At 46.0% G+C, this 12907-nt stretch overlaps 1 protein-coding gene across 5 annotated transcripts in view; it reads left to right on the top strand.

Moving 5' to 3' along the window:
* MRM3 (mitochondrial rRNA methyltransferase 3) overlaps positions 1-12907 on the top strand; it is a 63019-nt gene that overhangs the window by 7829 nt on the left and 42283 nt on the right. The window contains exon 1 of one of the 5 annotated variants that reach the window (XM_077296365.1): positions 10873-11011. The exons of the other annotated variants lie outside the window; for them this stretch is intronic. The gene's annotated coding sequence lies outside the window, so the exon portion shown is untranslated. Of the gene's footprint in view, positions 1-10872; positions 11012-12907 lie in introns of those variants that run through there. 5 annotated transcript variants of the gene reach the window in all.

Here is a 12907-nt window from a genome sequence, read left to right as displayed (position 1 = left end):
GGGGCCATGGACGCAGGACGAATTCCAGATCAAATGAGGATAACCAGATCTCAGGTACAAACCCTCTGGTGATCAATATCTCTGACAGAACATTAGGTGTGGCAGAATACAGGGTATTACAAAAAGGATTGTCATTTTGCCCCACCTACCGTTGCCGGACCTTTGATATGGAGATGGATCTCCAACGGTTCTTTCGGTCACTTAGACTGAAAGCCTATTTCTCTAAATCCCCTGACATAACCCCTACCCAACCCCATACAACATCTTCCTCTAATGTCCTTTCATCACATGACCTGGGATTACATAAAAAAAGTCTTTTTAGACCCCCACAGGCCTCTCATGCTATCGAGACCTTTGTTGGATTTGTCCAAGATGCATTTCATACACTGCGGGATGATATTAATAGGGGTAGGCTGTTTTATCCCCCTAATCTTACTATAACTGAGCGCCAGGCCCTCCGGGGCCTACAGGAAGACAACAGCCTGATAATCAAACCCGCCGATAAAGGCGGGGCCCTCGTTGTAATGAATAGGACGGACTACCTAAGTGAGATCTTACGCCAATTGGGCGATACTACTATCTACCAAAGATTACAGAGGGATCCCACGGCCAACATACGTCAAAAAATCAAGGACACTCTCCAAAAATACACCCAATTGGGAATCTTAGACGCTAAAACCTGCGATTTCCTTACCAATTCTAACCCGGTAATCCCGGTCTTTTATACCCTTCCTAAGGTACACAAGAATTTGGAGAAACCTCCTGGAAGACCAATCGTGGCTTCCACGGATTCAATACTCTCTCCCATCGCCATATACCTAGAAAAAATCCTCACCCCGCTGATACAAAAATCCAAGTCCTTCATACTGGATACAGGGGCCTTTCTCAAGGTACTCAAGGGCTTAGGTAATATTCCTCCAAACGCGGTCCTGGTCACTTTAGATGTAAAAGATTTATATACATCCATCCCACATATTGAAGGCATTAATTCTGTTCACAGGCTGCTTACACATTCCAGGATGCATGAGGACCAGATTAACCTATGTGTGGAACTACTAACTATTATTCTAACCATGAACCATTTTATGTTCCAGGATGACTTTTACCTCCAGATCCGCGGCACCGCAATGGGCTCCAACGTAGCGCCCCCCTATGCAAATTGCTATATGGCTGAATTCGAGGAGAGCCTTATCTACAATAACCCACTCTACCTCGCCAACGTCCTCCTTTGGAGACGTTATATAGATGATGTCTTCTGCATCTGGGGGGGCTCGTTGGAGTCCCTTGCCTCTTTCTTTGAATGGCTTAATACATCATGGCCAGGTATCTCTTTTACAATATCGCATGATCCACATAGGATCAATTTCTTGGACACCATGGTCATACTGAATTCGGACGGCTCACTCTCCACTGACCTATACACAAAGAGCACAGACCGCAATAGTCTACTATACTACACAAGCCTCCACCCCTCCTCTACTAAACGATCCATACCAAAATCCCAGTTCCACCGGGTTTCTAACATCGTCTCAGACATAGACCTCCGCTCCCAAAGGCTGAAAGAGATGACCTCTAAATTCTTAAACCGTGGTTATCCAACGGGGGTTCTCAACAATGCACAAAGACCTTCTACGCCCAGACCCAACAGATCCTCGGCCCGTGTTCCATTCATACACTCTTTTCATCCGTTTGCCTACATTATACATAAAACAATACGTCGACACTGGCCTTTATTGGCCAGGGCACATCCGGATATTCCTGAATTCCAAGAACCCTTTCTGCCTTGTTTTAGACGGGCCCCCAACCTGAAAGACTCGCTGGTAAAAGCGGACATTGGTACAAACAAATCGACACCTCGCCAACGATTTCTCCAAAATCCCAAAACAGGGACCTTTCCTTGCCTCCATTGTTCCCAGTGTAATAATGTCCTTAAGGGTACATCCTTCCATCATCCCCACTCGGGTAAGACTTTCAAGATTCCTGACTTCTTCACCTGTGAAACCTCCTGGGTCGTATACCTCATAAAATGCCCCTGTGGCCTGATGTACGTAGGGGAAACCACACAGCCCATCCGCGATAGAATTTCTAAGCACAAATCCACCATACGGTGCAAAAATCTACTCTTGCCAATTCCTCTACATTTTATAACTCAGGGCCACAATCTCACCCAGCTTAAATTTCAGGTGATCGAACACATACCAGCACCCAGACGTGGGGGTAATAGGATTGCCATATTAAAACGTCGCGAGGCCTTCTGGATACACACCTTGGAAACCCTCCATCCCAGAGGCCTCAACAGAGACTATGATCTGGCATCCTTCATATAATCCAGCCCGGTCACTGGACACTGAATTAGTGACCTCCCATGTGCCCTCCCTGCTCTCCATTATGGAGGCTTAGACAACATGACATGGGTCCTGGGTATTGTTGGTTGATTTTCTTTTTCATTTACTAATACCTCCGTGTTATGCTATGTGATGTCATATTATAAGCCTCAATATGATGGGTGTTCCTGCATTCTCTGCTATATTAATCAGTTCACGGTTGTACCACCTTGTCCAATATATTTTCCCTATGGTTATGTATGCATTTATTTGCTGTTCAAGCCCCAATTCTAATTTCCTCCCTTTTCTTCCATAGAGCCGATTGTATTGATGCTTTTGGGGTCTTCATATGTTCGCCACCACCCCTCCCTCCGAGGCTAGCACCTTTGGATCGTTCCACCTCCACGCGCTGTACTATAGATTCACCATCTGACAGCCGTACTGCTGTTAAAATCATCACAGCACTGGGACGTCACAAGCACTTCTCTTCCAGCCTTCCTGCTGTTAAAATCTCCACAGCTCTGGGACGTCACAAGCACCTCCCTCCCCCAGGAACCTCTCAGCACATACCATCCCCCTACACTGTGACACGCAGACTGCAGCACAGCTGACACGCACAGCCATCTTACTTCCGGCCACTTCATCTCTGGCTTCTCTGTGCGCCCCTCGGTTGCCAAGCGACGGAGTCCCGGCACCGCCCCCTGTCCATTTAAGGCGCGCACTTTCACTACACACCAGACAAGCGGGGATTCCGTGTCTGGACACAAGCACAGCACCTAACAGCGTGAATAAGGTAATACCATAGTCCCTGGCATGTCTCCATTTATAGTATGCCACTGGCAGCATCCTCTGCGCATGTATACCTAATGGTATACTATAGTTATGTTTATCTTCCTTCATCCACAGTCCATTCTGTGTGCCTAAACCTATCTGCGCAAATACCAGGTATGCTACTTCTCCCCCTCCCCTCTCCACAATACGTTCACACGTACCTATGCCATTGTAATCTCCTCTATATTACTACAGACGCAGACCATGCTGTGCCTTATATGACACTACAGTCATTTACTTTTTTCATCATAGTACGGTATGTTCCACCCTCATTCTCCTGTATCTTACACCCCTATGCTAGATATCCGGCGGTCTCACTCAGCCTGACACTTGCTTGTCTATCTCAGTTTTTTATCTAGATGACCTAAATACTTCTTGTCATGGATGTGACATCTTGCATTGTATAATTTTGTGGTTCTCTGAATTATGTACATATTTTCTTTGCACATTATGTTTTCTTTTGTTTCTTTTTGTATATATTTGTAAATAGTATTTTGTTTATGTTCACGTTTTGTAGTAACTGATGAAGGTCCAGATATAGGACCGAAACGTTTTGGCTACTACGATTAAAATCTCACAAGCATTAAGTTGAGTGCCAGGTTCTTTCTTTTAGTATCACATGGTGTGGGAACCTACCTGGGCACCACCAGTAGTAGTGCACACGGCTTTATCTTTGAAGCTTCTAAACCCTGACCCAAGGGCCACCTGCCAATTATATGTACCAAGCTACTATGTCCCTGACCTTTCTCAAGTCCATCCCCCCAACCCCTAAGATGTTGGCTTTGCGCAGATAAAAAATATAACCAGGGATTAGGCAGGGCAAGTCCCCCCTCATCTTTAGGCCTCTGCAGTATCTCCTGCCTAATTCTAGGGTTCTTCCCACCCCACGCCAATTCCCCAAATAATGATCGTAGTTTACGAAATCTGGACAGAGGGATCCATACCGGAGAGTTATGCAAAATATACAAAACCTGTGGCATCACCACCATCTTAAGTAGGTTTACTCTACCCACCACCGACAAATGTAGCTTATTCCAAGCTGTAATTTTGACACGTAGTTTGTTTATTAAAGGCTCAAGATTAAGTTCCTCAAATCTAGTTAAGGGAAGAGAAACCTGAATCCCCAGATATTTAAATTGCATCACCACCCTTAATTTCGTACTCTGTTCCACCTCCCTCGTACAATCTACTTCCCTATCCACCTGCATAACACTTGATTTATCCCAGTTGATAATCAATCCAGAAATTTGCCCAAATCCTTCAATTAATGAAATCACATTTCCTAAAGACTCCCCAGGGTCCTCAAGAAAAAGCAAAATATCATCTGCATATAGAGCAACTTTCTCCTCCATTTTCCCATACACAAACCCCTTTACTAATTGAGACCTTCTGATAGCCGCTGCCAGTGGTTCCACTGCCAGAGCAAACAGCAACGGGGACAACGGGCACCCCTGCTGAGTACCTCGAAAGAGCTGAAAGCTCTCCGACAGTGCGTTGTTCACCCTAAGTTTAGCCACTGGAGAGGAGTATAGGAGTCTCACCCATGACACAAAAACTGGCCCAAACCCAAAGCGACCCAGAACCGACCACAGGTATTGCCATTCTATACTATCGAAGGCTTTATGTGCGTCGAGGGAAACTACCACCCTCCTACCAGCATTCTCCGCCGGTATCTGCATATTGAGGAATAGCCTTCTCAAGTTAATGGCAGTGGATTTATTAGGCATAAAGCCAGATTGGTCCGAATGAACCACCTTTTCTATCACCTGAGTCAGTCTGTTCGCCAAGGCCTTAGCCAGAATCTTAACATCTGTTGTCAGAAGTGATATCGGTCTGTATGACTCTGGCAACTGTGGGTTTTTATCAGGTTTAGGAATGACCACAATAGTGGCCTCTCTCATGGAAGCAGGCAATATTCCCCTCTCCAGTGACTCCTCAAACACCCCCAACAATCTGGTCAACAACTCTTCAGAAAGGACATCATATATCTCAACAGGGACGCCTTCAGCCCCCGGAGCCTTCCCCCCTGCCATCGACCTCAAAGCACTCTCCAACTCCTCCACCGTAAGCGGCCTATCTAACAAATCTTTCCTCAGCTTCCAGCCTAGGTAAGTTTGCCTCCTCTAGAAATCTATTAATTTCAACTTCCTTTTGCCCCGTATGCGATGCATATAAATCACTATAAAATCCCTTAAACCCCTCCAAAATTTGGGCCCCCTGTGTTACCATATTACCATTTGCTAGTTTCAGAGCGTGTACATGTGTCGAGTCCCTCTGAGCAGATGCTATCACCGACAGTAGATGACCTACTTTCTCCCCTTCCGCATAAAATGCCTCTTTTTGGAAAGCTCTCGCCCTCTCTGCTTTGCGTAAATGTAGTTTGTTAACCTCCTCCTGGGCCATCTTCATACGGTTCATGGTGTCCTGAGTGCGTACATTACTCAATTCAGCCTCCGCTGCCTTCAATTCCTCCAGTATAATTTTGTCGGACTCCCTTGTTTTTGTTTTATGCCTAGTAATCTCTTTAGATAATATTCCCCTCAAATAAGCTTTCATGGTGTCCCATACCACATGCTTCGCTGCACTACCATCATTAAATGTAAAAAATTCCCTTATCTCTTCCCCGATCTTTCCCATATCAAGAATTTTTAACCAAAAAGGGTTAATTTTCCACCCCAATTTAACTGCCTCCCCAGGGCCTTCAATTTGCAGTGTTACTACCAATGGACTATGATCCGATAGTATTCTAGGCATATAGTCTATCTCCTGCACCATCCTATCCATTCCTTCATTACCCAGAGCCAAATCAATCCGGGATAGAGAACCATATGTCGCCGAGTAACAGGAGAAACAGAACATGCCTTTATTACGAACTCTCCATAAGTCCCTCCATGCCACCTCTTTTAAATAGCTACCAAATGCTGTCAAATTCCCCTCCGTCCTCAACCTAGCATGCTGCCCCCTATCCCAGTGATCATCAATAATATTGTTCATGTCTCCCATTATAATTAACGGAACTCCTCCCCACCTGCCGGATAGATTTAGGATTTCCTGTAGTTTTTTCCCTGAGTACGGTGGAGGAATATACACCGACACACAACAACTTAGCATATATCTTACACACAAGGAATACATATTGTCCGTCACTGTCTATTACCACCTCTACCTCCTCGAACGGGACACTTGTATGTACAAGTATTGACACTCCTCTAGCATAGGCCGAGAATGTCGCATGATATGCCTTCCTCACCCATCTTTTCTGCAATAAACCCGTCTTTTCTTTTACTAAATGAGTCTCTTGAAGGCATATCAGCGAGGGTCTCTGCTTCAAACTATATTGCAAGATAGCATTACGTTTGGTATCATTCGATAGACCCCTAATGTTCCAGCTCAAAATTTTTACTTTATCCCCCATCATTTTGCATAATGGTAGAACTGCTCATCTTCCCTCCGTTGGTCTCCCTTAACCCCCCAACCTGGGCCCACCTACCCAAAACTCCCTCCCAAATCCTCATTATTCAAAACAAAACCCCTAACCTTACCCTTCCCTTCCCTCAGTAACTTCCTCCCCCAAGACCCCCCAAAACTTTTTACCAATCAAGAAAAAGTCTCCTACTCCCTCTCTGTATGAGAAAGGGGAACGCGCTTTCGCAGTCTCAACAGTGGCTCAATAGCCAACACCAACTCCCAATGAGTTGAACCCTTTCCTTCAGTCGTTCCTCCCTCTGCCCTTCAAAACAGAATATATAAACAGTTGTGCCGCCGAACACAACTTTAACGCACAGGAACCACATATCAGATTCCTCTAGTAATAAACCAGAATAAATCAACAACTCAATTTTCTTCCCCTCCCACAGCTATCACAACAGCCTGAAGTTCACGTCTGATGTTCCTCAGCGGATCTTTTCTGCTCCAATACGTTTAGCATTCAAATCCAGCCAATGAGACACCTCAGGATTTTGAAAAAAGTGAACCTTTTCCATGGCCACCACACGTAGTTTAGCTGGATATAGCATAGAATAAACCAGGCCCAGTTCACATAAGCGTCTTTTTGCCTCTCCAAACTTCATCCTGAGCTTCTGTACAACTGTGGAATAATCAGGGTATAGAGATACTCGGTTGCCATCAATGGTTAATTCCTCCATATTTCTGGCTTTCCTTAGCAAAATATCTCGGTCTCTGTAATTTAGGATTTTGGCCAGAAAGGTCCGTGGGGCGGAGCCAGGGGGCAGAGGTCTGGTCGGCACCCGGTGAGCTCTCTCTACTGCGAATAATTTAGTGAGACTGTCCCCTCCAACCTTAGTTTTCAGCCATGTCTCAATAAAGTCAGTGGGGTTGTTTCCTTCGGTCTTTTCGGGCACACCTACAATTCTCAAATTATTCCTGCGCGAACGATTCTCCAAATCGTCAGTTTTAAGTTCCAACTCCGCAATGCGCTGGACATATTTTTTCTCTCTTTTTGCCAGTTCGGCAATTTGATCTTCTGCACCTCCCACCCGTTCCTCCAGCATTTCAACTCTCCCTTCCATCTTGTTCATGGCCGAGCGAAAAGAGGTAACTTCCCCTTTAAGATCATTCACCTGGGCATTTAGGGTTGTCAATGCAGTCTTACAGAATAGTACTGCAGAGAAAATATCTTTCAGGGTTGGCTCCCCAGCCCCCTCATCTCTCACAGACCCCATTTGTGCAGCATGTTCCTGGGTCAGATCATCCACCACATTCAGTGGAGCAGTCTTCATAGTTGGTGCTGTAATATGTGTTGTGGAGGCTCCGCTCACAATCCCCTCTGCCTGAGCCCCAGACCTCACATCCACCTGCCCCTCCATATCTGCCGCTCCTCCTGTTACCTCTCCACCGGCTCCCATCATCAGACGCTCTGAGTCCTCTGTTCTTGCGAACTGCTCCAGCCTGGCGATCACTTCAAGCCGCCTCTGGTATGCAGCATCAGCCCTTGCCGCCTCTTCCTCAGCGCTGCCGGCGCCATCTTGGGAGCGCGTGCTGCCAGCCAACCCGACCTCCTTCTGCCTCTTACGAGTCATTCCCAGCCTTCCTCTCAGTGCGGCCGGTACCCTCCGCTCCTCGGATGTTCAGGAGCTCTCCCTCCGGTTTTTGACGTTCGGCGGCGCCTCTGAAATGACCGTATTACCGTTCCAGCAGCAGGGAGAGATCCGACCCACGTCTTCCTACATCGCCCGCTAGGCCACGCCCCCGGGGTCTGTGTGGTTAATGGAGCTAATGTCAGTCATGTGGGGCTGTATGCTGGGGGTCTGTGTGGTTAATGGAGCTAATGTCAGTCATGTGGGGCTGTATGCTGGGGGTCTGTGTGGTTAATGGAGCTAATGTCAGTCATGTGGGGCTGTATGCTGGGGGTCTGCGTGGTAAATGGAGCTAATGTCAGTCATGTGGGGCTGTATGCTGGGCTGTTGTTCGGGCTAGGCTTCTTTTAGGGTATGTGTCCACGTTCAGGTTTGCTTCAGGCTTTGGTCAGGATTTTATGCAGGTAAAATCCTGACCAGAAATGCACCTGAGGTCACTGACAGGTCCCCTGCGGTGTTCCTGTGTGTTTTTCTCATTGTAGCAACATGTTGCGTTCTGAAAAAACGCACCGCATGTGCGTTTTCGCAGGAAAAACGCATGCGTTTTTTAATGCACAGTGGAGATGGGATTTCATTAAATCCCCTCCACTATGCTGTAACATCTGGACGCTGCGTTTTTGACGCAGCGTTTCCTGAACGTGGACACATACCCTTACACTTCCCATGTTTTATTGGGGGCCGTATCACTGAAATTTTCAAGGTCTGCAATATCGGACCACAAAAACCATGCGGATCGCTGTTTTTCAGGTTCCAAATACTATAGCAAAAGTATTGGGGGGGGAAACGACGGTCCGCAAAAACAACCTTATGATGTTTTTGCGGCCCCATTGATTTACAATGGGGGCCGTGTCTGTAAGCTGTGAAAAATATCAAGCAAGCTCAATATTTTTTACGGCCCTAAATATGGCTTCACGGACGTATGGCGCTCTTACGATTTTTGGCAGCCCGTTTTTGTGGCCCCATAGAAATCTATTGGGGTCACAAAACCACGGTAAGTGTAAAAGCAGCCATAGTGAGTGATGTTACTTGTTTGGCTGCATGTGGTGGGCTGTGCAGGTAAAGGCATGCTTTCTCATGCATGGGGCTGCATGTGGGATGGTTGGTCTGCACAGGTAAGACCCCTTTCACACATCAGTTTTTTTTTCGTCAGTCACAATCCGTTGGCTCGACGGATCCGTCATAGATTGTGAAAAACTGATGCGATGGATCCGGTGCCCATAGGCTTCCATTCGAGCAAACGACGGACGGTGACAGATCCGTCGCTGTCCGTTTTTTCGATGGACACAAAAAACGTTACTCTGTCTGTTGTCTCCGGCCGCCGGACAAACAATTTTTGACGGATCCGGCAAAAAACGGATGAAATGTGAGGCCATCCGTCACTAATACAAGTCTGTGAGGAAATAAAAATTTGACGGATTGCGACTGATGGCAAAAAACTGATGTGTGAAATGGGCCTAAGCGGGAGATGTCAGTCATGTGAGGCTGCATGTTGGTGGGGGCTATGGGGGGGTGATGTCATTTGTGCTTTTTGTTTTCATCGTTTCTTATCTCTAATGTGGCTTAGTCCTACATATTTGTAAAGTTCATTGTTATAGACTTGTATGTATAAATTATATTTTTCTTTCTCCTTTTTGTTACATTTATTTGTGTTTTAATAAAACTGTTTGAAAACTGAGTTGAATTTTCATTTATGTTCACACATTGCAGTTTGTTGAGGAAATGATCCACAGCAAAGTCCTCTCCAGTAGACCCGCACTAAATCGTTGAGATCTCACTGACATTTTCTTTCCTGTCCTTGGCAGCGTTTACTGTATTTTTAGGACTTTAAGGCACATTTTTTTTCTCCCCAAATTTGGAAGGAAAAATTTGGTGTCTAAGGCTACGTTCACATTTGCGGTCAGCGCCGCAGCGTCGCCGCATGCGTCATGCGCCCCTATATTTAGCATGGGGGCGCATGGACATGCGTTGTGCTGCGTTTTGCGCAGCATGGCCGCAAGCGTTAGACGCAAGAAACGCTTCAAGTTGCATTTTTTTTGTGTCCAACTTTCGGCCAAAAAGGACGCATGCGGCGCAAAACGCAGCGTTTTAGCGTGCGTTTTGCCGCGTTTTTGTTTGCGTTGTGTGCTGCGGCGCACAACGCAAATGTGAACGTAGCCTTATAGTCTGAATATATCTTACTGAGGGCGGTGGTGGGGTGGGATCACAAGAGGCAGGGACCCTGCTGCCGGAAGCCTGCGGAAGAAGTGGGGTGAGGCTGTGGGCCCTAGGCTGGAAGTAGGGGTGTCTGCGATGAGGCAGGAGCGGAGTCCCTGCTCTTCACATTGATTTACCAACGGTGGGCTTTGATAAAATGGCCACCGGAAGCGGTGCATTGGCAGATTGGTATCTTGGCTCAGCTGAGATTCATATCAAAACTATGTATCCATAAAAAAGAAAGCTGATAGGCACATACTGTCCCGTGCAACAAAATCCTTTATTGTGGCATCAGAATACCAACAGCAATGACCTGTTGAAGCGCATTGTAAGCGCAAAGTGATCGTCCTCTGTATTTGCGCCATCGTTTTATCCACCTGCTGTTTGGTATTATGATGTCACAATCAAGGATTTTGTTGCACGGGACGGTATATGCCGATCTGCTTTCTTTTCTATGAATATGCAGATTCTTTTCCTTTGGAAGTGGCACCTGTAATCCCTGGTGTGTGGGCAACTTCATTAACCCGAGGTCATACAGCTGTGCCTTTGTCCTGCTTCTCTCCCATGGTATGCAATGTCGAAACTATGGACTGTAGATATGTATCATCATAATTTTTCTATGGGTCCATACTTTTTTTTTTGCTTGTCTGATTTTTTGATATGCTGTCAAAAAAACCACAAAAACCGCCGGACCGCCCCCGGCACACTGCGATCAAACATGATCGCAGTGTTCCGGCGGTATAGGGAAGCATCGCGCAGGGAGGGGGCTCCCTGCGTGCTTCCCTGAGACCCTCGGAGCAACGCGATGTGATCGCGTTGCTGCGAGGGTCTCTTACTCCACCTCCCTGCAAGCCCGGATCCAAAATGGCCGCGGGGCTGGTAAGCCTCCCTGCTGTGCCTGTGAGATCAGCGATCTGTCAATAAAATGTGATGCCCCATATCCTCCTCCCCCCGCCGCCATACAGCATCATCAGCGAAAAAATAAAAAAATTATAGTCCTCAGAAAAAATTATTTTTGCATCGCTTTATTCTAAGTTTTTATCGTATAAAAGCGCCAAAACAAAGATATAAATGAGGTACCGCTGTAATCGTACTGACCCGAAGAATAAAACTGCTTTATCCATTTTACCAAATGCGGAACGGTATAAACGCCCCCCAAAAGAAATTCATGAATAGCTGGTTTTTGGTCATTCTGCCTCCCAAAAATCGGAATAGAAAACAATCAAAAAATGTCACGTGCCCGAAAATGTTACCAATAAAAACTTAAACTAGTCCCGCAAAAAACAAGACGTCACATGACTGTGGACCAAAATATGGAAAAATTATAGCTCTCAAAATGGGGTAACGCAAAAAATATTTTTTGCAATAAAAAGCGTCTTTTAGTGTTTGACGGCTGCCAGTCATAAAAATCCGATAAAAACCTGCTATAAATAGTAAATCATCACCCCCTTAGTTAGGGAAAAATTAAATTTTAAAAATTTATTTCCATTTTCCAATTAGGGTTGGGGCTAAAGTTAGGGTTTGGATTACATTTACGGTTGGGATTAGGGGTGTGGTTAGGGTTACCATTGAGATTAGGGTTTGTTATAATTGGGGGGTTTCCACTGTTTAGGCACATCAGGGGCTCTCCAAACGCGACATGGCGGCCGATCTCAATTCCAGCCAATACTGCGCTGAAAAAGTAAAACAGTGCTCCTTCCCTTCCGAGCTCTCCCGTGCGCCCAAACAGGGGTTTACCCCAACATATGGGGCATCAGCGTACTCAGGACACATTGGACAACAACTTTTGGGGTCCAATTTCTCCTGTTACCCTTGGGAAAATACAAAACTGGGGGCTAAAAAATAATTTTTGTGGAAAAAATTTTTGTGGATTTTTTATTTTCACGGCTCTGCGTTATAAACTGTAGTGAAACACTTGTTCTTACAACACATCTAGATAAGTTCCTTGGGGGGGGTCTAGTTTCCGCTTGTGGGTCGCTTGTGGGGGGTTTCTACTGTTTAGTTACATGAGGGGCTCTGCAAATGCAACGTGATGCCTGCAGACCAATCCATCTAAGTCTGCATTCCAAATGGCGCTCCTTCCCTTCCGAGCTCTGCCATGCGCCCAAACGGTGGTTCCCCCCACATATTGGGTATCGGCGTACTCAGGACAAATTGGACAACAACTTTTGGGGTCCAATTTCTTCTCTTACCCTTGGGAAAATACAAAACTGGGGGCTAAAAAATAATTGTGGAAAAAAGGATTTTTTTATTTTCACGGCTCTGTGTTATAAACTGTAGTGAAACACTTGTGGGTTCAAAGCTCTCACAACACATCTAGATGAGTTCCTTAGGGGGTCTACTTTCCAAAATGGTGTCACTTGTGGGGGGGGGTTTCAATGTTTAGGCACATCAGGGGCTCTCCAAACGCAAAATTCCTGTCAATTTTGCATTGAAAAGTCAAACGGCGCTCCTTCCCTTCTG

The sequence above is a fragment of the Ranitomeya variabilis genome, chromosome 3 (assembly GCF_051348905.1).
Source record: "Ranitomeya variabilis isolate aRanVar5 chromosome 3, aRanVar5.hap1, whole genome shotgun sequence".
Lineage (NCBI taxonomy): Eukaryota > Metazoa > Chordata > Amphibia > Anura > Dendrobatidae > Ranitomeya > Ranitomeya variabilis.
The sequence above is the reverse complement of the archived record's forward strand: the minus strand, read 5'-3'. Positions and strand labels throughout refer to the sequence as shown.